The following is a 26881-nucleotide window of genomic DNA, read 5'->3' on the forward strand; positions in this document are numbered from 1 at the left end:
GGCTGCCCAGGGTCAGGCGGAGTTTGCTGCGAAGAGTAGTGGAGTAGACCCGTGGCTATCACAGGGGTGTGCCACGTGGAGTTTGCCGCGGGGAGTGGAGTGGCGTCTGTTGTCGTGACTTGCCAGCGGATGGGAGAATCGCGCGGTATCCGTCGTAGGAAGTGGAGCAGGATCGTGACCGTTATTGTGGCCTGCTAGGGAGTAGTGGAGCTGCGCGGGATCCGTCGTTGGAAGTGGAGCAGTGCTGTGACCGTTACTGCGGCCTGTCAGGGAGTGATGGAGCTGCGCGGAATCCGCCGCAGGAAGTGGAGCAGGATCGTAATCGTTATTGTGGCCTGCCTGGGAGTGCAGATCCATCGGCTGAAGTTCGGCAGCGATCGGAGCTGATGACGGAGTCCGGCTCCTGTAGGAGTCCGGGCGGAGTCCTCCTTGCGGTTGGAGTCGTGGGCGGAGCCCGGCTCCCGTGGGAGTCTGGGCGGAGTCCTCTCGGAGTTGAAGTCGCAGGCGGAGCCTGGCTCCCGTAGGAATCCGGACGGAGTCCCCTGCAATTAAAGTCAGGTGCGAAGCCCGGCTCCCGTAGGAGTCCGGACGGATCTTACCGGCAGTCGAAGTTGGCGACGGAGCCCGGCTCCCGTGAGAGTCCGAGCGGAGTCCCCCTTGAGGTTGGAGTCGTGGGCTGAGTCCGGCTCCCGTGGGAGTTCGGGCGGAGCCCTCTCAGAGTTGAAGTCACGGGCGGAGCCCGGCTCCCGTAGGAGTCCGGGCGGAGTCCCCTGCAATTAAAGTCAGGTGCGAAGTCCGACTCCCATAGGAGTCCGGACGGATCTTACCGGCAGTTGAAGTTGGCGACGGAGCCCGACTCCCGTGAGAGTCCGAGCGGAGTCCCCCTTGAGGTTGGAGTCGTGGGCTGAGTCCGGCTCCCGTGGGAGTCCGGGCGGAGCCCTCTCGGAGTTGAAGTCGCGGGCGGAGCCCGGCTCCCGTAGGAGTCCGGGCGGAGTCCCCTGCAATTAAAGTCAGGTGCGAAGCCCGGCTCCCGTAGGAGTCCGGACGGATCTTACCGACAGTCGAAGTTGGCGATGGAGCCCGGCTCCCGTGAGAGTCCGGGCGGAGTCCCCCTTGGGGTTGGAGTCGTAGGCTGAGTCCGGCTCCCGTGGGAGTCCGGGTGGAGCCCTCTCGGAGTTGAAGTCGCGGGCGGAGCCCGACTCCCGTAGGAGTCCGGGCGGAGTCCCCTGCAATTAAGTCAGGTGCGAAGTCCGGCTCCCATATGAGTCCGGACGGATCTTACCGGCAGTCGAAGTTGGCGACGGAGCCCGGCTCCCGTGGGAGTCCGGGCGGAGTCCCCCTTGAGGTTGGAGTCGTGGGCTGAGTCCGGCTCCCGTGGGAGTCCGGGTGGAGCCCTCTCGGAGTTGAAGTCGCGGGCGGAGCCCGGCTCCCATAGGAGTCCGGGCGGAGTCCCTGCAATTAAAGTCAGGTGCGAAGTCCGGCTCCCGTCGGAGTCCGGACGGATCTTACCGGCAGTCGAAGTTGGCGACGGAGCCCGGCTCCCGTAGGAGTCCGGGCGGAGTCCCTCTTGAGGTTGGAGTCGTGGGCTGAGTCTGGCTCCAATGGGAGTCCGGGCGGAGCCCTCTCGGAGTTGAAGTCGCGGGCGGAGCCCGGCTCCCGTAGGAGTCCGGGCGGAGTCCCCTGCAATTAAAGTCAGGTGCGAAGTTCGGCTTCCGTAGGAGTCCGGACGGATCTTACCGGCAGTCGAAGTTGGCGACGGAGCCCGGCTCCCGTGGGAGTCCGGGCGGAGTCCCCCTTGAGGTTGGAGTCGTGGGCGGAGTCCGGCTCCCGTGGGAGTCCGGGCGGAGTCCTCTCGGAGTTGAAGTCGCGGGCGGAGCCCGGCTCCCGTAGGAGTCCGGGCGGAGTCCCCTGCAATTAAAGTCAGGTGCGAAGTCCGGCTCCCGTAGGAGTCCGGACGGATCTTACTGGCAGTCGAAGTTGGCGACGGAGCCCGGCTCCCGTGGGAGTCCGGGCGGAGTCCCCCTTGAGGTTGGAGTCGTGGGCTGAGTCCGGCTCCCGTGGGAGTTCGGGCGGAGCCCTCTCGGAGTTGAAGTCGCGGGCGGAGCCCGGCTCCCGTAGGAGTCCGGACGGAGTCCCCTGCAATTAAAGTCAGGTGCGAAGCCCGGCTCCCGTAGGAGTCCGGACGGATCTTACCGGCAGTCGAAGTTGGCGACGGAGCCCGGCTCCCGTGGGAGTCCGGACGGAGTCCCCCTTGAGGTTGGAGTCGTGGGCGGAGTCTGGCTCTCGTGGGAGTCCGGGCGGAGTCCTCTCGGAGTTGATTCTGCTGAGAACTTCGGCTGTGGGTATTTTATACCCAACAATAACTAAAAAAATGTAAATATTGAGTAATGCAAGTTGCTCTTGGGGCTTGCTTTAACCCATAAAAGGCCTTTTTGAGTTTGGAAATATGATTAGGACGAGAGATTGAAACATAATCTATTGGTTGCTCTATACATATGTTTTTATCAATTTCGCCATATAGAAAGGCCTTCTTGACATTTAATTGCTAAAGCTTTCAACCAAGACTAGCCACCAAAGAGATCACTATTGGAACATATGTCATTTTAGCCATGGGGCTAAAAGTTTCTTCATAATCTTCACCAAACTTTTGAGAGAAACCCCTTGCGATAAGTCCTGTCTTACAACGATTGAAGCTCCCATTCACATTGCACTTTAATTTGTAGACCAACTTACAAGTGATTGGGGTCACATCCTTGGGTTTTGGCACAAGATTCTAAGTTCATTCTTGAGAGGAGCTCTTATTTCTTCATCCATGGCATCCTCTCAAGCTTTGACACCTTTAGCTTTATCAAAACAAACAGGCTTTTGATCATCAATAGGGCTAGAAAAGAAACAAGATACATACTTGCCAAGTTTCCATCTTGATATTGAGTTGGCTTCACAATTTTTCTTCTTTTTCTTTGTTGAGCTAATGGAAGCTCCTCTTCATTACCATTATGTTATTCTTTATGCATATCATTGCTCTTCCTTTCTCTTTGCTCGACCACCGGAGAAGAAAAATAAGAACTAGAGGAAGGTGGGAAAGAATAGGAGCCCAAAACCATAGGAGCATTAGATGACAAAGGCAAATCAATCACTGAAATTGAAGAGCTAGCAATTTGATTGTTGCTTCTAATATCTTGGAATAAGATCTTGTAGAGAGAAATAATAAAAAGAAGCTTCACCAAAAACTACATCTCTAGAAACAATATACCTGTGAGTTTTTTGCTCCATGCACTTCCATCTTTTCTTTCTTTCATCATAACCAATGAAAATATGCTTCTTTACCTTAGCATCAAGCTTACTTTTTTTTGAGTCTAAAACAAGATCGAACATAACATGGAGAATCAAACACTTTATGATGCTTGATAGTAGGCTTTTCTCCAAACAATAATTCATAAAAAAATATCATGTTATTAGAACTTATAGGCATCCGATTGATAACATAACCTGTACATGCTATACACTCCGCCCATAAGGACTTGGGTAAATTTTTGGTATGAAGCCAACCCCTGCAAGTCTCCATAAGATAATGGATCTTCTATTTAGCCATGCCATTTTGTAGTGCCCTGCCTATGCATGTGAGCTTTCTTCTAATGCCATAGTTGCGGTAAAAAGAGAAGAATTTATTGGAAGTGAACCCACCTCCTTTGTCAGTTCGCAACCTTCTAATCTTCCTCTCAAGCACACCTTCAATGATCATTTTGAACTCCTAAAATTTGGATAATACTTCCCATTTTTTCTTGACAAAATATATCCAAGTGCATCTTATAAAATCATCAACAAAGAGTAACATATAATGAAAACCAAAATAACAAGGTGGTTGCATAGGACCCATCAGCTCACTATGAATGAGCTCTAAAGGAGCCTTACATCCTGAGAGAGATCTATCAAAAAGGCATTGGTGAGACTTTCCATATTGACAACCTTCAGAAACCTTTCCACCATTAAAAGTAATTGAATTGAGAAGCCCACAAACTAGATTTTTTTTGTCACCATAGCTTTCAACTTGTCCACATTAATATAGCCACGTCTTTCATGCCAAATTGATGCACTATTATTTGAACTCATCTTATCAATATAAGTAGAGGCTGACAAGACAAACAAATCCTTAATCCTCTTATTGGTGTGAATAACATCCGCCCTCAAATCTTTAATATTATGAAAAAACTTTACATCCTTTGGGCCAAAGAGAACATAATAAGCAGCATCCACCACATTAGCTATAGAAAAAAAGGTTCTTCTTTATTCTAGACACATGATACATGCTTTTGAGAGTGATGAATCATTGTTCTTGCCAAGAAGAGTGATGGTACCTTTTTTCTCCGTGGGATGAATGGTGTTATTTGTCGTAGTGATAGCCTCATTTCTCTTTTCATATGTGCCTCCAAAATAGACTCTTGATCTAAGAGAGAAATCTCCAAATACAAATTTTTAACCTTCAAAAAGTATTGAGAGATACTGAGATCACTTTAAGTGGCATTAGCCAATTCATTCTCATGAAATTGAAGTTGAGCCAAGATTTTCTTGTTGAGCAATGCCTTGAGAGTGTTCCAAATCTCCGAAGCTGACTTGTAGCCCATGATGTGCTCAAAGAGATCATGAGTAATGGTCCTCTTTAATTAGCATAAACTCTGCTTTTGTACTAGCGATCCTCCACCTCTGCATGGCTTCTGCATTTCCTTCATTTGTTGTTGAAGCCACCCTTGCATCATCACCAACAACCTCCCAAAAGTCTTCGCTTATAAGATAAGACTCCATACAAGTCCTCCAAATTTTGTAGTTAGAATAGTTGAAAGCTCCATGCTAAGCCCAACAAGAGGACCTCCAGAGTCCATTGACGCAGTAGAAACAATTTCCTACCTCACAAAGAGATCTTGAACAATACGAATCACTACTCTAGTAGCTTTGATACATGTTAAGAAAAGTGGTTTTCATAAGCTTGGAAATCCCTCTTCAAAATAGTGGAATACAAAGTTTACACTAGGCCAAGATCACACCAAAAATAGAGGAAGAACAATCAAAATTTGGGGCAAGAAAAAGACTGCTATTATATAAAAAACATTACTAGTGGAACTCTCTATAATAACCCTCTCTGAGTGCTCCATTTTGCATTGACCTTTCATCCCCATATTCATAATTATATAAGATAACTTGAGAACCCAACCTTGATAAATACAAAACTCACTTTTAGAACTCCTAACTATTGTAACTCTTGGAACAGCAAAATATGACCCTTTGACTTTTACATGACTCTTACACTACTCATGACTCTTTGATATATACTTGACTCCTTGACCTCCATCTAAATAATAAATAGCAAACTACATTGTCTCCAAAAATAATATACTTTAGAAATAAATTTAACAATACAATCCCAAAATTTTTATGATAATAGAAATCACTACAAGGAATAAAGTAATTTTTGAGGATTCTCTGATCTGAAATATTTTAAAGTACTGAAGTTTCCAGGTTGTTGATGTTTCGTATCTTTACTGGATCCGCCTTTTATCTTAAATAACATTGCATGGAAAATTTATCCATCACACTGCTTAAACATCCAACAAGTCCTCAGTGCGAATTTTATACCTGAAATTAAGTGTAGAGCCCTTGTGATTAAATATGAGATATTGCCGAAAACTATCTGAACAACAGCATTTAGCTACTGATTGGCCGACATATATATTAAGAGGAGATTTCAGGTGTAGACAACTCTAGGGAGAAAAGCATTACTTGACATAATATCTAGCTTCAGGTAAATTCATGAACTAGGTTGTTGATTCACCAGAGAAGCGAATACAAGTTGGGAACCATTTGAAAAGGATTCAAAGTTTAGGAAAAAAAAAAGGTACATAGATTTCACAACTCCAAAAATGATTCAAATCACATAAGTCAGAAAAAAAGATGGAATTAAGAAGTTATAAGTACATTCATATATTTATATAAGTAAAAGAAATTCAAGGATTTGCACCTGCAATAAACATTTGCAAGCACAACATTACCACTACTGTGACAATCATCAATATGAAATGCATGATTTTTCCCTAAAAATTTCATGAATAGATTAAGATTTTGTGAATCATTTTATCAGTTAGTTTCCATTTATCTATATATATGACCCAAGAATACTTGAAAATCATCTAACCAGTGGTAGTGAGAAATTTTCAATATTTTAGAAATTATTGTAATTAGTGATATAAGCTATACTGTAGATCTGCTTTTTTTATTTTTTATATTTTTGGGTAGATAAATTATTTCAATATTTTATTTTTTTATTTTTGTGTTACCATACGAACAGACTCCCATACTTAGCTAGTATATTTCTTCTCTCTCTCTCCTGAAGAGAGAGTAAACTCCAGACTTAGAGGAATTTGTTTATTTAACTTGAGAGGATTTATAGACATATAGAGTGGAGATATGCAGTGTTGATCTGGCCAAACTACTAAATTAGCTTTGTGATAGTACTGAATAAACTAGGATAAAAATTATATTTTTCAACTATGAAGAAAACATCGGCTTTTCTTTTGTTGTGTGCGCGTTGGGGTTGGGTGGGGGCACTTACGAATAGACACCACCAAGAATCTAACCCAAGACCTATCCAGAGGTGGGATGTAGCCATTGAATCATTTTGTAGTTTGCTCAATTTGTGCTAGAACAAAATGTTGACATCTTTCACAGTAGGTACGCATGAAAGACCACGTATCTGTTGAAGATTGTGAAGGCATCTTTCGATCTGAGGAGACCTCTTTAAAGCCCCTCCCTTATATGAAAGGGTGTAGGTTGTATCTTTCGCACAAAAGAAATGATTGATCTTCTTCCACAGCAGGAACCAGTGGATCGTATTCTGCACAGCTTTCAAAGCATAATATCTGCTTCTTGATTTGTTTTGATGGATGGAAGAAAGATGTTAGAGGGCTTCCAACAGTTGATGTCACGAAAGATCTTTCTTTTGCGTGAAGGATACAACCCGAACCCTACATGAAGAGGCCGAGGATGAAAAGAAGCCGTTGAAAACCTCATTGGATGGTTTATTCTGCAGTGAGGATTTGACAGGAACACCACAGAGGAGAAGAAAATAATGGTGGCGATAGATGTGAATAGGTTTGTAGTACGTTCAAGACTATCGTAGTAGATGACTAGGAGGTTGTGATACCATGATAAGAAAAGAGAAAAAACAAAGGAAAAAAAGAGGAGATGAAATCTCTATATTTTCTGTGTAATTAATTTAGACTCTAACTAAAGATAAGCCTCTAATAAAGTGATAAGAATTACTTGATATTATTATGATAAAGTTAATCTTTATACAATCATCGTAGATAATATCCATCTTCTAGCCTTTACGACTGATTCAGATACTGCCTTTGATGGGTGAGGCACATTATAAAAAAACACCTTCTATGGACTTGATCCCCAACTTACTGGAGAGCTTGTGAGATCCTCCCCATAAAAAATTCTTGGATTTAGGATTGAAAAATCAAGGTGCTGCTCGATGACAGCGAGGAGCACATCCAGCTTGGTTCTTTTCTGGTTGTAGATCATAGGCTTTCTCTTATTATTGAAAGTGATTGTAGATTGTTGCAGGCTTATTCGACAGGCTGATCGGAGAGATCGTAGACGACATCAATGGCTTCATCTTCATGTAAGTTTTATTGCCCCATAAAGTTCTTATATTATTATCATGGGCCAAATATGCATCTTATCTTATTTCTAGAACTAGATTAATAGATAACAAGATTACTTATGTATCTCTTGAGATACATCCTAAATTAATACTCATCGACAGAAATCCTCTTTTTGATGCTATTTGTTATATTGGTGGTCTTGTATATCTCCTAATTACTTGCCTTAACACAACTTATGCTATTTATATTGTCAGTTATTTTATGGCATCTTCTGGATCTACTCATAATGTTGCTTTCTTATATATTTTATGCTATGTCAAGGGTACTTTGTTTCATGGGTTGTATTTTACTATAAATTCCTTCTTGTGCCTAAGCACTTATTCTGATGTCGATTGGATTGATGATCTTACTAGCAGATAATCTACTATAGGCTTTTTCCTTTGTAGATGACTCTCCTATCTCCTAGTGTAGCACCAAGCAGAATGTTATTTCTAGATCTAGGAATGAGCTTGAATACAGAGCTATCATTGATACCACTAATGAATTTATCTAGCTCAGATGGTTGTTAGAGAATGTAGGAGTCACTCATCATAGTGCTAGCACTCTTTACTATGATAATGAAAGTGCCATTCAAATTGATTGTAATGATACTTATTAAGTACTAAATATATAAAAACTGACTGTCATGTTGTTCACCAGCACATTCACCATGGTATCGTATAGCTTCACTCTATTTCCTTCGTTAACTAGGCTGAAGATATCTTCACAAAGGCATATCCACTCAGCCTTTTTTGAGACCTAATTTCCAACCTCAAGTTGGTTTCTATCTTACCATCTTGAGTTTGAGGGGGATGTTAATGTGATATTAGCTATATTATCCTATTGATATTTCCTTTATTACATACACATGCTATATTAGTCCAAATCTGATAGATATTTCTCTTATTAGATACATAATTAGACTATATATTATGGTCTACATATTATTGTAAAAGAATTAGAAAATATAGATATTTCATCTTCTCTTTCTTCCCTTCTTTTTTCCTTTGCTTGTCACTAGGAAAAAGCTATTTGCCTCAGCTAGTCCTAACTTGAATGGGCATTTCTTTGTATTCACGTCCCATTTTGTGGATATTATATGAGTTTCTTAGAAAGGGATGCCAAAAATTTCTTGATATTTCATTGTCTCTATACGACTTCTCTGATTTGTTACAAGGTAATCTGTAACCCTTCACAAGGTATTGTACTTCACATTGGTTCATCATATGCTTTTTCCAACTTCATAATATAATTGTGAGGGCCATGAGGGCATATGCTTAGTCACATATTGGTTGTATGCTGGAAAAATTCTTGAATACGTATATAGGACTATAAAACCCAAATAATACCGTTGAGGTAGTTCTTTTGGGTAAGATCCTGAATAGGTAATACATCATACCAATTAAAGCAGATTCAACTTATGGTCCATGTGACTGGGAGTCTTTTTGAAGCATACCACGAGCGAAGTGTGGTGCTTGTGATTAAATTTAGTTGCACTTGAATGCCAATGTTAAGATCAGAGGGGAGATGGGAGAATCCTTGTGGTACTGTGTTGTTATATATTGACTGTACACCAAAAAGATCTTGGAAACTTATATAACGCTAAGAAACCCAAATGACATCTTCTAACTATTTTTTTAGATGAGATTCTGAGCTATTACGGTAATTATTTCATAATATCAAATAATTAAGTAATGAATTTAGTTAATAATTAAGCAACAATCAACCATAGAATTATATTGACTTCCTAACATTCATTTGCACATGCTTTTTTGTGCTTGTCTATGTGTGGGAGAGAGATGCTTGGGAGGGGGGTTGCATCATAAATATCAATAGGTGTTAATTAGGCAATTGAATATTTCATCAATGATCAAAGAAGTCCGTTAAGTTTTCAACTATTCTCTATTATTTTGATAGATAAACAAATACTCAAAAAGTATAAGATGTGATGCATACTAACAATTTGTGGACAGCAGCTTATTGAATATTCAAGCTCGGATCTTCCAGCATCATGACACTATAAACTAATAATATGATGCCACCACATTCTATTGAAGGTCAAATTGAATCTTCACTAAATCCCTCCATTCAATAAAGAGAACTGTAGTATGTCTAAACAAAATGTCTTTTAACTTTACATTATAGAATACATGTAGATAAATCTTTTTAACAATTAACAACTGAAAAATTGTGACCAACTTTAAGCGGTTCATAAATCACTGCATTCACTGCACTAACCATTTCCTTTGGTGATGCGAATCCATCATTTTTCATATAAAAGAGGTGCAATATTCTCATCTTCCAAAATAGTTTCTTGCAAGCTCTTGGCACCACACTTCCCTCATCCTGCAGCACTAGTCTCAGCAATTCTTCTTTGCTAGAGTCAATTATGCTTTGAATCTCCCTAACAACCTCTTCTTGAGAAGTGGAACCACAACCATGAACAATACGAAGTGACACACCATTCAACTTTCCTTCTTTCCCTTCCCTCTGCCAATATACTCATTAGTTTCAAAACCAGTTATCAATCCACAACTAGAGGTAGAGCTTCATGGCAAGGATATTAATCTCCACAAATATGTTAAGCTACAATCACCCTAAGCAATACATTACATAGAACTAGAAAACTACCAAGTGGACAATGTAGTAAGTTTGAGATTAGTCTAACTCCCAGGAGGAAATCCGACTTTATTACATTTTACCTGAGCTTGTCCAAGTTATCATAAGAAAAAACACCATCAAATTTGTTAAGACATCTTGTTCTTTAAGGGAGGAGGTATTATTTGGTAATATGAAACATAATGATCACTATTGGGTAGGACAAACTAACAATTGAGGCTATAAGGAGAGGTTATTTATAAGAAAAATATAAATAGTGTTGTTGAAAAATTTTATTCATTATTATGTTCATCTCCTTACTTTCTCAATATTTCAACAGTTGCTTGATCATTTCGCCTTCATCAAGGTCATCCCTATACTAAACAGTAAGGACACATGTTTTTTTCCAATGTTTGTCCATAACATTGAAGAGCATTGAAATAAATGGAGCAACATCCACAGGTTCTAAGAATTTATGGATGTAGATTATTAGACAAGATTTTACAGGCATTAATGTGTGAAAGTGGTATCTAAAACAATCAGCAAATATGCCGTACGTTAAATGATCTTATTGATAGAAACAAGCTAGATACACTCAAGGAATTTGGTGATGGAATATTAGGAGCCATATAGTCCAATGAAGAAAGTTCTATATCAAAACAAAGTGCAAATTAAAATATTAAACACCATTATTTATACAAATCCTTTTTGAGGCCTCACAAGCAAGATGTCAATGAATCTCAGGAAGATGGGTGAATGAAGAATCATCAGTATTAATTTGTATCTTTTCACATAAATTTTATGATGCTTGACCTATCCAAAATATTTAAAAATTTAATTTCGCAAAAATTTGCTGTATAAATGATATTATTTTTGATAGTTGGAGCTTAGAACTGTTAATGTGGTGTAGAATGCGTACTTTTACAGTGCACAGTTAAACAAAATGCACATCCAAAATATGAAAAAAGAATATACATTTTAAATGATCAACACTTGTTTCTTCATAAATAGAAAACCATCAAATACAATCTTTAACAGGAACCATTTTTTATTTTATATCTTTGAGCATCTATCCACAGCAGCATTTTACGTACTGATATATACTGGATAGTAGAGGGCATACCGTACTGAAATAACTCCTTGAAACAGAAAATCAGAGACATCTATTGGTTGACCATAAACCTGTGCTTCCATGTCCAGAAATCATAATGATAAACAGAATAATGCATGTTGTCTCATAGCATACATCTTATTGGTCGTTATTTGCATGTGTGCACTCACATGTACACACAACACTTTTTTTTTTGGCATGCAGGGGAATTGAGAAAGGAAAACCAAACAATTTTAAATGGAGGTGGTGTGATGAAATGTGACAGTGAAATCTGTGTCAAAGAACTTAAACATGGATGGGAGATAATAGATAAATAGGAAGGATGAATCCAATGAAAAGTATAAGGGAATGAGCTCGAAGGCTTGGTTATCTCAAGTACATTATGCACATAAGAATGCTCATGCATGCAAGTTAAGAAGACATGCTGAACGAAGCATAACCAGTTTGACTCCCTAGATTTGTCATCTTTGAAGATCCTGTATGATGTCCACGCAGGAATAGCTCTTCGGCAATCAGATCATAATATTTCATTCAATGAAGTATATAGTGAACATAGAAGAGAAAAACAAAAATATTACCTCAAAACTTTGCACATCATTAAGGAGACGCCCGTAGATGCTGACTAGTTTGAATAGATTATGATACTCGGGATCACCAATGACATCAACTGAAAGCTCTGGTCCAACAAAATAGACTGCCGGGAGAATAATGGGTCCTAAAGCAAATGTTATGTATCCAGTTGCCATGTATTCATGCACAGTGGGCACTGCCTTGGTCCTCGCCCACTTGCCTCTTTCATCATTGCTCTCATCAAAGTAAGCCACTGCCAATTATAAGGCCAAATGTTACAACCCCCTCAAATATACTTACCTGAAAATAGAATTGTGACATAAGATCTCACAAGCTCAATTAAATGGTTGGTGACGCTACACTTTTGCAATGCAGATGCCTTGGCTCCGAGTTCGTTAATTGTACTGTAGATGGCAGAATAGATAATTTTGACTTGTTCGGAGCAAAACTCCTTTTCATGATTTCCATCCCACCTGTTAGAGATTTGAGGAAAAGAGCAAGATGATCTATACACCTAATAACTTAGAGCAAGCACTAGGGTACCACCAATGGGGAAAAAGAAAGTCATATTTCGCAGTCAATGATATTAGATTTTCTAATTCCTCTATGGATCCTCCAAGGTCAAAAAAGTCATCGACGATGGTGGTTAGCACACTATTTTTGGCCCATGACATATGAGCATCAGAACTTTCAGGTGAGAATATCGTAGCCGCAGCAGAGAAATAGCAATATGTCTGTTTCTGCCGAGCGAATTCTAGCTGATCCAATCTGTTTTCTTTGACCCAACTGTTCAATTAAAATTATCAGCATACATGGAACTAAGAAAAGGAATAGGCTTGTGTTTCACTTAAAAAAGAGGAGAGGGAGTGTTGTGGAATATGTACCCCTCAAGATGCTGGAATTCTTCACGGTATATAGACTGACATGAAATCTTCCAGTGCCAGTTCCAACAGATCCTTGTCATCAATGCCAGAACACCTGAGAAATGGTTTGATACATGAATCATAAGTGCAAATGCAAGACAGGAATTTCTTTCCAGACAAATTAATGACTTACGTATATGATGTTTTGAGAACCTGAAGGTTTTCAACTTTAAAGTTCTCAATATAATTCTTGTGCTCTAGGCATTCCAAGTTCGCATAAAAGGGAAACTTAAGTGCATAATCCACCTGAGATGATAAGAATTTGAGTTTTGAAACTTTTGCTATTTCCAGATGTTTACAAATATTCTGTTCTGAACGTGCAAGTATACATTGAATTTTTATAGGCTCAAATAAAAAACTTGCCTCCTGAGAAAAAATTTGGAGTCTGTGCTCTGAATTGGTCGATAATTCCTCTCTCAGAAAATTACTTGACCAAGAACCTAGTTTATCTAGAACCAGCTCATTTGGTAAGATTTTGGTTTGTGATGCCCTGTATAACTCTAGAGCTGTTTTCATATCTTTCAGATGTCCTTGGATTGAATTGAAGAAAAAGCTTGCATCACCAAATCGAGTTAAGGCGTCTGCATCACATGTCAAAGTATACATTAAACCAACACTAAATATAGATAGATACACCATAGTAGCCACAATTCAAAGCCCTATGCTTAAAGCAGAAGTACCTGGCGATATATCAAATCCATTCATACGGAGCAGACAAAATGCCATGGCACATGTAGCCATGTCTGCATCGATCTCTTCATCATTCTCTAACCAGCATCTGAATGATAGGTGAAGTCAGATTTGTAATGAGAATGGTACTATAAGATGTTTTAACTTTGGAGCACTTTTTAAGCTCCCTACCTATATATTCTGTCCAAATGTTCTTTATCTCATAACTAAAATGCCGAGTGATTCCAAGCCTCTCAATTTTGTCAACCACACAAAGAATGGTATGGATATCTCTAGGATATGAAGTAGGAACTGTATGGAATCAACAGCAAAAAGTTTCAGCCTTTCAAAAGTATAAAGTATTAACAATATAATGTTTTCAAAATAATAAAATGGTGGCATTTACCTGAACTGCCAAACTTCTGTAGAAGCGAACGCAAGTACTCAAGGGCTTTAGCATTGTATATGTGGGTTAGTGCAGCAGCCATTGTGGAAGGTGAATTGAACAGGGATCCATTTTCCCTCTGTTATTTCATAACCTGATGCCAATCTTGTGGCTTGCCTAATCCTTCTGCAATATACGCCAGATAGGCTTTCCTTCCCTCAGAACTGTTTTCAGACACTCTGAACAAAAATACATGAATTTTACTATTGAGCTACTACAGGAGACAGATGTGATCATAAAAAAGATGTAGATGATATAAGTACTAAGAATTTCATAGCATAATTAAGAAATCAGGCTATGGTGATACTCCAGTAGATGTTCTGCTACTTTCTAAAGATCGTTCAATGCAACAAATTAATTAAAAGGTGTGTATTATACAAAGGTTATCTGGATTTTCTGTGTGATTCTTCATTGGAAATAAAATCTAGAAAGCTGCATGAGATACGAAGTAGTTTTATGGCTACTCATAACTGTGGGTACCAGTCCAAACCAAGTGGAACTGCTCTTACTCCTCAGTACCAACCCATATTGCCTGGTTTTTGTAGTTGCATGACTTGGAATGAGAAAAGTATTGAGAGCCTATCTTGGTATGAAGTACTGGTAAAGTAAAAAAAGTACCAGTAAAGTACTGGTATAGCTTTGTAGACCTTGCCATTAAGTACCCAAAAAACTAAAAAGTTATTTGATTAGGTCTTCCTCAACCTAAATCTCCAACTAGCTTTTTGTCTTGTTTTGGTTCATTGGACCAACAGGGTTCCAAGTTTTTTCCTCTTCAATGAATTTTTTTAAATATTTTATTGGTTACCACCTAAAGACCCTTAATACTTAGTAATTCTCATTGACTCAATCTTCATCCTCATCTTTTCTACCTTATATTTGCTAGTGTCCTCACTTAACATCTAATTCTACGTTATGCAATTTCCATGATGCAATTATCCAACCTATATAATTCTTTGCAAAAGTCTGACACCAAGCAATCTATGCAGCTAAGACTTCCTTTGATGTGATTATGAATTGAAATTGTCATGCCTCAAACTGTTGTAATAGATTAGAAAAAATCTACAAATATGAATATGCATATATATATTCTCCGGTTATATTGTTTAAATACTTACAGGACACATACATATAGCATATGCATAGCAACAGAGTCTTCACAGAGATACAAGATTTTAGAGTAGCACAATGAACAATGTGATTACCAAATCGGAATGTAGTATGCTATAGTATACATGTTTTGTCATGAGAATACTGGTTAAAAAAAATAGGAAAACATAAGATATAGATGAGCCATGGAACAACAAACCTTTGCAGTTCTAAATCTCTTATGTGAAACATAAAATCTATATCATTTTGGCTGATAGGAAGATCCAAACCCATTTCAATAGCATAACCAAGCATTCCAGGAAATATGATCTCAAAGCCAATAGGAGAATGCAACTTCTCATCCATGGCAGAGGAAAAATTGGATCCAACGAAGTGGAGCCCTGCATTTGAGGCATAATGTTCTGTTTTAATGTAAATGCAGTGAAAAAAAAAAAATGCATATGATCTTGTGTGCTTTGAAGATACCCCTTCTGACATGTTCTTCACCAATATTCGATCGCTTTAGTGCAAGCACACAGGCTAGTGTGGTAGAGAGAGCATCCTTGACAAGAGAGGGATGGTGACCATGAATTCCCCAAGAGCCATCAGAATGTTGATTCTCTATTATCCAAGCAAGACATTCTGGGAAGCATGGACACTGAGGAAATTCTGGCAGGGGGACCATAGCTACCCTTGCAGTGTCATAGGAAGAAGCTGAAAGATCAACATTAGGTAGCTGTTCCCTGATTCTTTCCTTTAATACTTCAGCGCCCTATGATTTGATTTGAAAATTTTAATTCACGCACAGATGCATTTATCAGATTTACAAGAACATAGAATTGGCATCATACCAGAATTGGAATATTGACATTTCTACTCTTCGTCAATCCATAACCCAAATATGCTGCCAAAGTAAAACAAAAATCAAGAAGAATATGGAAATCAGTTAGAAGACAAGAAATCAAAGATCAAAATGAATAGAGCTGAATCACTGGGGGAAAAACAAAAAAATGAAAAGATATAATTACTGATAGAGCTGCCTTGCAAAGAAATTATTAGCATAAATAATTAATAGTGTATGGCGCAACACTTGCTGCTTTTATTGAGCAATCAAAGAAGTATGCTACTTTTTTTTTTTTTATTACAATTGATGTGTCTGAGTTATTAATCAAACACCTACTTAGGTGTCATCAGGACTTTAACAAAGAATAGAATTTCCCAGTTGAGACAACAGATAGGCATTTTTCCCCATTGTCAGGTGCATTTAAATAGCCTGTTTTGATAATTAGAATGATTTGCTTGGATCTTCCCTATCCTGTTCTTCTCATTGGCAGAGTCACCTTCCTTAAGTAAAATGCTGGGATTGAAAGTTTAAGGGTAGTTACATATACTGCTAAAAAGAGAATTTTTTGTTGTCATTTCTTGAAATTGCCAGCAATTAATTGCCAACACCATATTAAGAAGGTACATGAGAAAATGCAATGAAAATGTTAGGAAAATTATATTTGGGGAAGGAAGAGATGCAAGGCTTTGAGGCGTGTAGTCACTATCTGAAAAGTGATTAATGCCCCCACTACAAAAGTAGTTTGCCAATGGGTTACAGGCAAATCACTTTCTAGGATACAACAAAGACTTAGTTCCTATGACTAGCAATCTCAAAGGAACCCTTAAAGATTCTATTAGGTTTGGAGGAATATTAAAGACAAGGAAGGATTTTCTCTTATTGGAGTAGAATATCACCAATGGCAGAGTGAAAGGACAATGCTTCCATAGTGCCGAGATGTGGCACATATTTATAGACTTGTGCATGCCTTTTCATGAAAAGGCATGTGTTTTGTCAAGTGATGCATCTTTTCAGTTTTGCCAAGAGATGTAGCTTTTCATCCCAAAAAATGCATCTTTTCATGAAAAAGTATCTTTTCATGAGAAGGCATTCCATCCCAAGAGATGCATTCAAATGCATTTCTTCTTCCCTGTTTCATGTATATAGTAAAATTACATACTATTATCCAACAATCCCCCACTTAGTATGTAATTTCTTTACCAAAGTAGCATTACACATACAAGAAGGTATCTTTCGATTTAAATCTTCAATTAGAGTAAGCTAATCAAAGTTTTAATGAAATCGTTGGTGGCTAATCGCTTAAACCAGGATTCCTTGTGTTAAAACCGAACTAACCACTCACATAATTACTACATAAACCCAATAGAACCTTTGAAATTTATTCAAGAGACCTTGTGCTCATCCTAGTTTCATGAATATTTACAACAAGAAATTTTCTTGTTGCTAGAAGTAGCACCACTTCTTATATTCATATAGATGAAGTCCTTTAATTCAATCTAAGTCTATAAGACATAAGGAACTTCATTAAGAGCGCTTAACACTCACCCTCCAGTCATAAGTACTTATAATTCCAGTACTTGATACCCGCCACTTATCAGTAACTTGTTGTTACCCATTAAACCTTTACTGGTTATAGTGCTAGGAAAGGTTGGGTTTCCATTATCGGTGTCAATTAACAAGGAATTAGACCTATTCCTTTAGAGGTTCTAATCACCATATCTCTCGAGAGTGCCTTTGTCAACGGATCCACTAAATTTTCACAAGATTTAACGTACACGATGGTAATTATACCTTCACTAATCAATTGCTAGGCATAACTATGTTTAAGGCTAATATGTCTAGATTTACCATTATAAACTTTGCTATATGCTCTAGATATAGTATTTTCACTATCATAGTGTAAAGAGATGGCTGGCATCGATTGTGGCCACAACTTAATGTCCAATAAAAATTTTTTCAGCCATTCTGCCTCTTTGCCCGCTACTGCCAAAGCTATAAATTCAGACTCCATTGTTGAATGGGTTAAACAAGTTTGTTTCTTTGATGCCCAAGAAATGGCACCACTAGCTAATGTAAATATCCAACTAGATGTTGCCTTATAATCATCCATACTAGAAATCCAATTAGCATCTGTATATCCTTCTAATACTGCAGGGAAGGAACCATAGTGGAGTCCTAAGGATTTGGTTCTTTTTAAATAACCAAATACTCTTCCTATAGCTTTCCAATGTTCATTACCAGGATTACTGGTGTATTGAGAAAGCTTACCCACAGCAAATGCTATATCAGGTCTTGTACAATGCATTGCATACATGAGACTTCCAATAGCACTTACATATTCCAATTGAGAATTGGATCTGCCTTCATTTTCAGATAGCTTACACGAGCTATCATATGGAGTATTAACCTCCTTAAATTCAAGATGCTGAAATTTATTGAGTGTTTTATCAATATAGTAGGTTTGATTCAAAGTATAACCCCCACTATTTTTAAGTATCTTAATACCCAATATTGTATCAACCTCACCCATATCTTTCATTTTAAATTGTGAGGATAAATATTTTTTAGTGTCATTTACACCTTTTAGATTTGTACCAAAGATGAGCATGTCATCTACATAGAGACAAATGATTCCTCCAAACTCATCATTAAACTTGGTGTAAATACATTTATCAGCATCATTATGATGAAACCCATAGGACATGATCACAGAATCAAATTTCTCATGCCATTGCTTAGGTGCTTGCTTTAATCCATACAAGGACTTAATTAACTTGCACACCTTATTCTCATTTCCAGAAAGGATAAAACCTTCTGGCTGTTCATATATACCTCTTCATCCAAGTCACTATTCAAAATTGCTATTTTAACATCTATTTGATGCACAACAAGATTATAAATAGAAGCTAAAGCCAATAATGTTCCAATAGATGTTATCCTAGCCACAGATGCATAAATGTCAAAGTAATCTATCCCTTTTTTTGGAGTAAATCCCTTGACTACTAATCTAGCCTTAAAAGTCTGAATGGATCCATCTGCGTTGTATTTCCTTTGAAATACCCACTTACAAATAAATTGGTTTGGAACTAGGAGGCAAATCAACTAGGACCCAAGTATTATTAGACAATAAAGAATCCATCTCATCATTTATTGCCTCTTTCCAAAAGGCTGAATCTCTAGATTCCATTGCTTCTTTGAAGGTCCTAGGATCATTGTCTACATTGAATAAGATAGGTATTTGATTTAATACAGTGGTCTTATTTCCTTCTATTAGAAACAATAATGCATCTGAAGATACAAAATCAGGATCTAATGTCTTCTCCTTTCTAGCCCTTTGACTTCTTCTAGGTTCACTAGAAGATTCATCCAAGTGCCTTTTCCTACTTGTATTGTCATTGGCACTAGTTTCTTATGTTTGTTGTCTTGGCTCTATTTCATTGGTGGAATCATTAATAAACTTTGTTTCAAAAAACTCAACATCACGAGATTCCACTATTACATTAGACTCTAAATCTAAAATTCTGTATGCCTCAGAATTTTTGGCATAGCCAACAAACACACCTTTCAAAGCTTGAGGGCCTAACTTGGTTCTTTTAGATTCAGAAACCTTGTAATAGGCTAGACATCCCCAAACTTTAAGACATGCCAGGTTTGGTTGTCTGCCTTTCCATAACTCATAAGGAGAGACCTTTGTTTTCTTAGAGGGAATTCTATTATGCACATGACAAGCAGTTAATAGTGCTTCTCCCCATAGATTCAAAGGCAACTTAGCATTCAACAACAAGGCATTTACTATATCACATAAAGTCCTATTTTTTCTTTCGTGCTGTGGAGTGTAAGGTGCGCTAACTTGGTGTACAATACCATGCTCTTCACAAAATTTCACAAAATCAGATAAAAAGTATTCACCACCCCTATCACTTCTAAGCATCTTTATTTTCCTACCAGTTTGATTTTCAACTAAGCATTTAAAATGAATGAATTTCTCAAAGGATTCATCTTTTGTTTTCAACAAATAAATATGAGTGTGCTAGTCAGAACTCTATTTAATTTACACAAATCAGAATGCACCAACTCTAATAAAGTAATAATTCTGTAGTCCTATTTACAGATGGAAATGGCTTTTTAGTCATCTTTGCTTGTACACAAATTTCACATTTATTTCCAATGGAATTTTGATCATGACATGCAATCAAACCAAGTTTAGACATGTTTTTAAGATATCTATAATTTACATGTCCTAAATGTTGATGCCATAAATTAAAAGACTCAACAATATAAGCAGAATCATTCACAACTTTATTATTAGAAACATTATTGATACAAAGCTTGAACATCCCATCACAAGAATAACCCTTTCCGACAAATATGCCATTTTTGGACAATATCATTTTGTCGGATTCTAACAAAATCTTAATGCCACTCTTACAAAGCAAATTAGCGGATACAAGATTCTTTCTAATTTCAGGAATATAGAGAACATTGACTAATTTGATTTTCTTTCCAGAAGAGAACAACAATTCAATGATCCCTCTGCCAAGAACCTTTGCAGTATTGTTGTTTCCCATCAAGACTTCTTGTCCTTCAGATACAGCTTTATATTCTTGGAACAAATTCTGGTTGTTACATACATGAACTGTAGCACCAGAATCAAGCCACCAATCATCAGGTTTAGCTATTGTAGCCATATTTAATTCAGTAATCATGCTTATATGCATATTAGAAATCATGGCCACAATGTCTAAGGCTTGAGTTTCAACCAGATTTGCCTTCTTTTCCGCTTCTTGCTTCTTTTTCAAGAACCTGCAATCACGCTTGATATGCCCTTTCTTGTGACAATAATGGCATATCCTTGTTTCATGCTTTTGCTTCTTCTTGTCATTGTTATTGAGTGTGTCTCCTTCAGGGTTCTTCCTTTTGCCACCACATCTTTCAATAGAATTCACCTTAGAAATAGATGAATTAGGAAGGTGAATTCCTAATTTGCAAGTGCTTTTGAATTTGCTCCAAAGACAAATCTTCAGTAGTGTGCAATAATTTCTTTCTATAATCATTCCAAGCCGAGGGCAATTTTGTGATAATAGCCCCAACTTGTAATGATTCTGAGATGTCTACTTTCAATTCTTTCAAATGATTTACTATCGTTTGCAATTCAGCAACTCGATCCATAACAGAAATTTCATCATCCATAGTAAATTCAAAATACTTCATAATAAGAAACTTGTCGGTACCTTGTTTTTCATTGCTGTACTTTTCTTCAAGTTGACGCCAAATCTCTTTTGATGATGAAATAGAAGAAAATAAATTGTAGAGTTTGTCGGATAGGCGATGGAGAATGTGACCTCTACACAATAATTCATCTTCTTGGCGTTTCTTCCTCTTTTCCTTGATTTTAGAATTTTCTCTATCAACTGGTTCTTGTATTTCTAGCAAATTGGGATCAAGAACATAGGTGATCTTCAAAGTAGTAAGGATGAACAAAATTTAATCATTCCAGTGGGGAAAATTTGTTCCATCAAAGCGATCCAATTTGACGAAATCATGGTTCACCAATGATAATGCTGCTTGCAACCCTTCCATTGCTTTAATCACTTTTCAATTGTTAGGAAAATTATATTTGGGGAAGGAAGAGATACAAGGCTTTAAGGCATGTAGTCACTATTTGAAAAGTGATTAATGCCCCCACTACAAAAGTAGTTTGCCAATGGGTTACAGGCAAATCGCTTTCTAGGATACAACAAAGCCTTAGTTCCTATGACTAGCAATATCAAAGGAACCCTTAAAGACTCTATTAGGTTTGGAGGAATATTAAAGACAAGGAAGGATTTTCTCTTATTAGAGTGAAATATCACCAATGGAAGAGTGAAAGGACAATGCTTCCGTAGTGCCGAGATGTGGCACATATTTATAGACTTGTGCATGCCTTTTCATGAAAAGGCATGTGTTTTGCCAAGAGATGCATCTTTTCAGTTTTGCCAAGAGATGCATCTTTTCATCCCAAAAAATGCATCTTTTCATGAAAAAGTTATCTTTTCATGAGAAGGCATTCCATCCCAAGAGATGCATTCAAATGCATTTCTTCTTCCCTGTTTCATGTATATAATAAAATTACATACTATTATCCAACAGAAAATACTAGAAAATATATTAACAACATCTTTTTAGCTTATAGAGGCACTTACGAATCCTGCTAGTAACTCTTTTCGAATCAACATGCAAGATCACAACTTATTAAGCGTTGATATGAACATAGCATACAGACACAAAACAACACAGATACACTGATAGAGAAAATACTGCATATACAATATGATTAGGATGTGATAATAAATTTGTATATATATTTTACCTATACATTTGAAAGAGAATCCCAAAACGGAAGTGGGCTATGAAGATAATATAGTTCATACTTTATATAATAGATTCCACTTCCCTAAGCTTATCATTTAGTTATCATTCCAAATGCATAGAGCCCAACCTGTGCTCTCCATTATAATATCAACATCACAAACTCCAAAAGTTACCATATATTATTAAAAGAGTAATATATTAAAAAAAGGATTAATGGAATGCACCTCCATTGCCAGAAGGTGGGAAGTGTCTCAAGTGTATCCACTAAGTATCCTGAGTCTCTTTCCTTTATTTTGCAATTGGATACTTAAAAACATGAGTGTAGGATGCATATCCTAGAAGTATCTGACGATTATTGGTATCCAATACTTATCCAATATAGACATGGCATGCAAGATGAATTTTCTATGCTTTCTTGATGACAGCCCTATACTTTTAAGCTCTACTTATGGTTCATTTCTCTTTAACAACATCTTTTTTTAACATGCTTCAAAATACTACCAAATTTTTTACTTGCACTAATTATACAAGGAAAGGTGAAATAAAAGTTGCAATTTATGCAGCATCCTCTCAAAGAGCTATATGAAAAGGTTTTCATTATCTTCACTTCCATAGAACATATGTTCTAATATAGTTGCAAGATGATGATAAAGATATTACACATACAACAAAGCAAAGTGTCTGAAGTATAATCCAACATATCAGAAAAGAGGGAACGACAGAGAAAATTGGTACTTAATTGTCTTTGTCTTTTTTCCTTGAGAAAAAGGAGGGGGTTATCCCCTGTGAGAAAATGGCACTTAATTATCATCATAATACTGATACATTAAGATAGATATAAGCCAGCAGGATCGCTTGATGCGATCATTAATACATCCATAACACTATAATTTGCCGAATAAAAAGTTACAAAAAGAACTAAATGAATTTTGATCAAGAAAGAATCCTCCAACTTGCTCTACATTGGGCACAAATAAGCTGAAAACCCTAGAATATATAAAACATAGAATCATAAGCTTGCTGATCTTTTTAAAATAGAACTACTGGAACCAAGGCCTAACAAAGTGATGTGCGTAGATATTTTTATTTGACGAAGTGGAAATAAGGAAGCTGCTTGGAACGTTTCGTACCTGCGAGACGTTTAATGGAAACTGCTCTTGTGGAACGTGTGATCCTCAAACTAGGCATATAAATATTCGGATATCCAATGCCACAAATGGAACTACAGACAAAAATAGACGAAAACTGCATTGCCATTGAGCTATGGTTTGGAATGTGTCACTGTGAAGAGGGAAAGACATGAAAAGAAATATCAAAAGACATGAAAAGAAATGGGAGAAAAGTGGAACCAAAAAGTAAGAGAAATAAATTAAGCATAAGCTGTGAGGAATGATTTAGATAGCAATACAAATATGGAGAATCGTGTCAATCCGATTCAAAGGAAGACCGACTACTTTAATAAGAATGAAATAAAGGGTGTTTACAGCCAAATATCAGCGTTGGTTCGTCATGAATCATATTTTAGACAATATTATTTTTGAAATTAATCATATATGACTTTTTCCAAAACTGCACTATCATTCAAATAATATGTTGCTTTAAATGGTAATATGCTAAAACATTCATATATTCCTCTGAGTGTGAGAGAAATATTGCCCGAAAAGATAAAAAGGAGGTATTCTCGTATTCTATCTTCCCAAAACTCACGGTAGAAGTAACCCCTCATCTCTCTGTTCCTACATATATGTCTATATTTTCATGTGCATCATCCTAGTGAGGCCCTATTTTTTTTCTCTCATGATTCCTTTTTGTGATTTGTTTCTTTTGAGAAGGAGTCTTCTTTGTTTTTCAATATAATCTACCGTTGCCATGATACTAGATACCATAGAGAAGCACGTGTCTACTCATATTATGCTCTTATTGTTAACTCCCTTGTATCTTAATCTCCTTCACGTTGTCTAACATTAATCGTTTATAAATTTATTATCAAACTAAATAAATATTTTTGTTACATTAATTTACTATTTTAGGTAAATTTTTCCCTTGGCACCTCATGTAGAGCCTACTCTTTAGTGGATAAATATCATGAAAAAATTGTTAATTTTTTCATTGACCAATTTATCCATATTCCCATATTTTTCAAAATAGATAAGTTACTTATCTATGGATAGCATTTATCCATCAAATATTGAAAAATCTTATCTATATAGAGAGTGGCTAAATTATTTTCCCATCAATCAAAAAAATAATATTTTTAATTCATTTCTAATATACCCTTAACCTTATAATAATATTATTATATTATATTATATATAATAATATTTATATAATATATTATAATATATTATATTATATTTTAATATAGTATACTATAATATAATATAATATACTATATTATTATAATCAATTATAATAATATAATACTATAACAATAATATAATAATATGATATATTATTATATATTAATATATATTATATTATATTAATATAAGATATTAACATAATATAATATATTATAATATACTATAATATATTATTATAATATAATAAAATATAATAATATAATATATTATTATATATTATATAAAATTATATAATATACTATATTAATATAAGATATTAATATAATATAATATGATATTATAGCATATAATAATATATTATCATAATATAATAATAATAATATATTATAATAAAATAATATAATAATATAACTATATAATATAATAATATATTATAATAATATAATATATTATAATATAATATATCAAATTATATTATTATATATAATGTAATTTATATAATAAAGGGTATTATGAAAAATATGGAGAGATCTTTTCAACTTATCCAGAAAACTAGTAATACAAAAGAATATGGATAATAGATTTCAAACCATTTTTTAATACATAAAAGAACATTAGTAAATTATTTTTTTATCTAAATATTGTTTGAAAAATACTTATTCGAAAAAATATAGATTTCTAGATAAATTTTCTATCCTCAAAGAAACGAGCCCATAATGTAATCCTGGCTTTGCCCCTAATCATGCTATTAAAATTGTCCATTTTGTCCACTTGGTATAAATATAAGAGACATCCAACACAGATGGTTTCTCACCTTTAGTTATTTCAAATGGTGTAGATCAAATGTGACCAATATACACCATGCCTATCATGAACCTTTTGCATCGGTAGGATTGAAGCCACAATAGTACCTCTTAGCTCAACACTTTTTAGATACATATTTGTGTGTTTGTGTGTCTTATTGGCTTAATCATTCTCAAATGGTGAGAAACTATCTTAAAAATCGAGAAACTATGTAGATCCTCTTGAAAGCTTGAAACTTGCTTGCATGCCTCTATATGACAATCTAAGCTGGCTTTAGCAAGGATTCAAATGCCAACTATTATGGGATTGCCTATTATCATACCCCACCTCTTCTTCCCGAACCGTAGGGGAGCACTTGTTAATGACCAAGTGCTCGAAACTTGATGACACTATGATATCGACCTCTATCTGACTTCTCTATCTCAGTTGGTTATCGATCTCTAGGTCAGGACTTGGCAGATAACAAGTGATGACGTCTAATGCCTCATGCGAGCACTAGTACGCGTAGGGTGGGATCTCGGTCCCAACCCAACCTAACATTATCGATTTGTCCAACCGTATGGATGATTTCTGAGATTCTTCAGCACCCTTCAAGACGTGGGCATGATTTGTGACTGACACTCATGATTAACAAACATGACTTGTAGGCACGAGTAGCCACCAGCACCCATGACTAACCATCTTGATAATGGAGTAGTGGGCGAATCCCAACAGCCTATTAGATCATAGCTCCGTAGGGCCTAACAGCCTACCAGATCCCAACGGCTCATCAGATCGTGGCCTAACAAGCTTTGGTGGCCTACCTGATTCCAGCATGACAACTACAACTCTATCTCTATATAAAGAAGAAAAAAAAGAGATCCTCAAGCAAGTCCAACTCCAAACTTAGAGTTAATACCTTACTCCTTTCCTTTGACTGTTCCTTAATCTCCAGTTGATTTAAGCATTGAAGGATCTCCCATCGGACAACTCTAGCAAAAGGACTTTTCCTACAGATCAGGCAACTACGAAGGCTAGCCAGCACCCACCAAGACACTCGACTAGCCTCTTGATGTGGTGCCATCGGAGCATTAGCGACAATATATTGGTGCCCTGAGTAGGGAATAGATTTTGACTTTGAAGGATAAAATGATGAGAACCCAAGTGCATAATGCTTCAGCCAATTCTGGTTGGTGTTCCTCATGATGGGAGGAATGACTAGCTCCGCAAGCTGAGCCTGGATCTTTCTATTTTTTTCATGGTAGTAGATTAGTAGTAGTTTACCATGCTACTTCAATAAGTGCAAACCCTGACAACCACCATCCAGGATCTCAAGCAGGCGGCGGCAAAGTAGCAGGAACAGCCCAAGGAACAAGATCCACATGCTATACTCTTTCGGCACTGATCAATGCATTAATATGACATAAGAAGTTTTAAAATCTTTGATATTTAATTTTTATTATTTAGTATTTGATACTTTTTATATATATTTTTAAAA

General features: G+C 37.0%; 1 pseudogene; it reads right to left on the reverse strand.

Annotated features, from left to right (window-relative positions):
- Window positions 1-9662: 9662 nt before the first annotated feature.
- Window positions 9663-23726, reverse strand: LOC105059984 (ent-kaur-16-ene synthase, chloroplastic-like; annotated as a pseudogene).
- Between the last annotated feature and the right edge of the window lie 3155 nt (window positions 23727-26881).

The sequence above is a fragment of the Elaeis guineensis genome, chromosome 10 (genome assembly GCF_000442705.2).
Source record: "Elaeis guineensis isolate ETL-2024a chromosome 10, EG11, whole genome shotgun sequence".
In the NCBI taxonomy this organism is placed as follows: Eukaryota; Viridiplantae; Streptophyta; class Magnoliopsida; order Arecales; family Arecaceae; genus Elaeis; species Elaeis guineensis.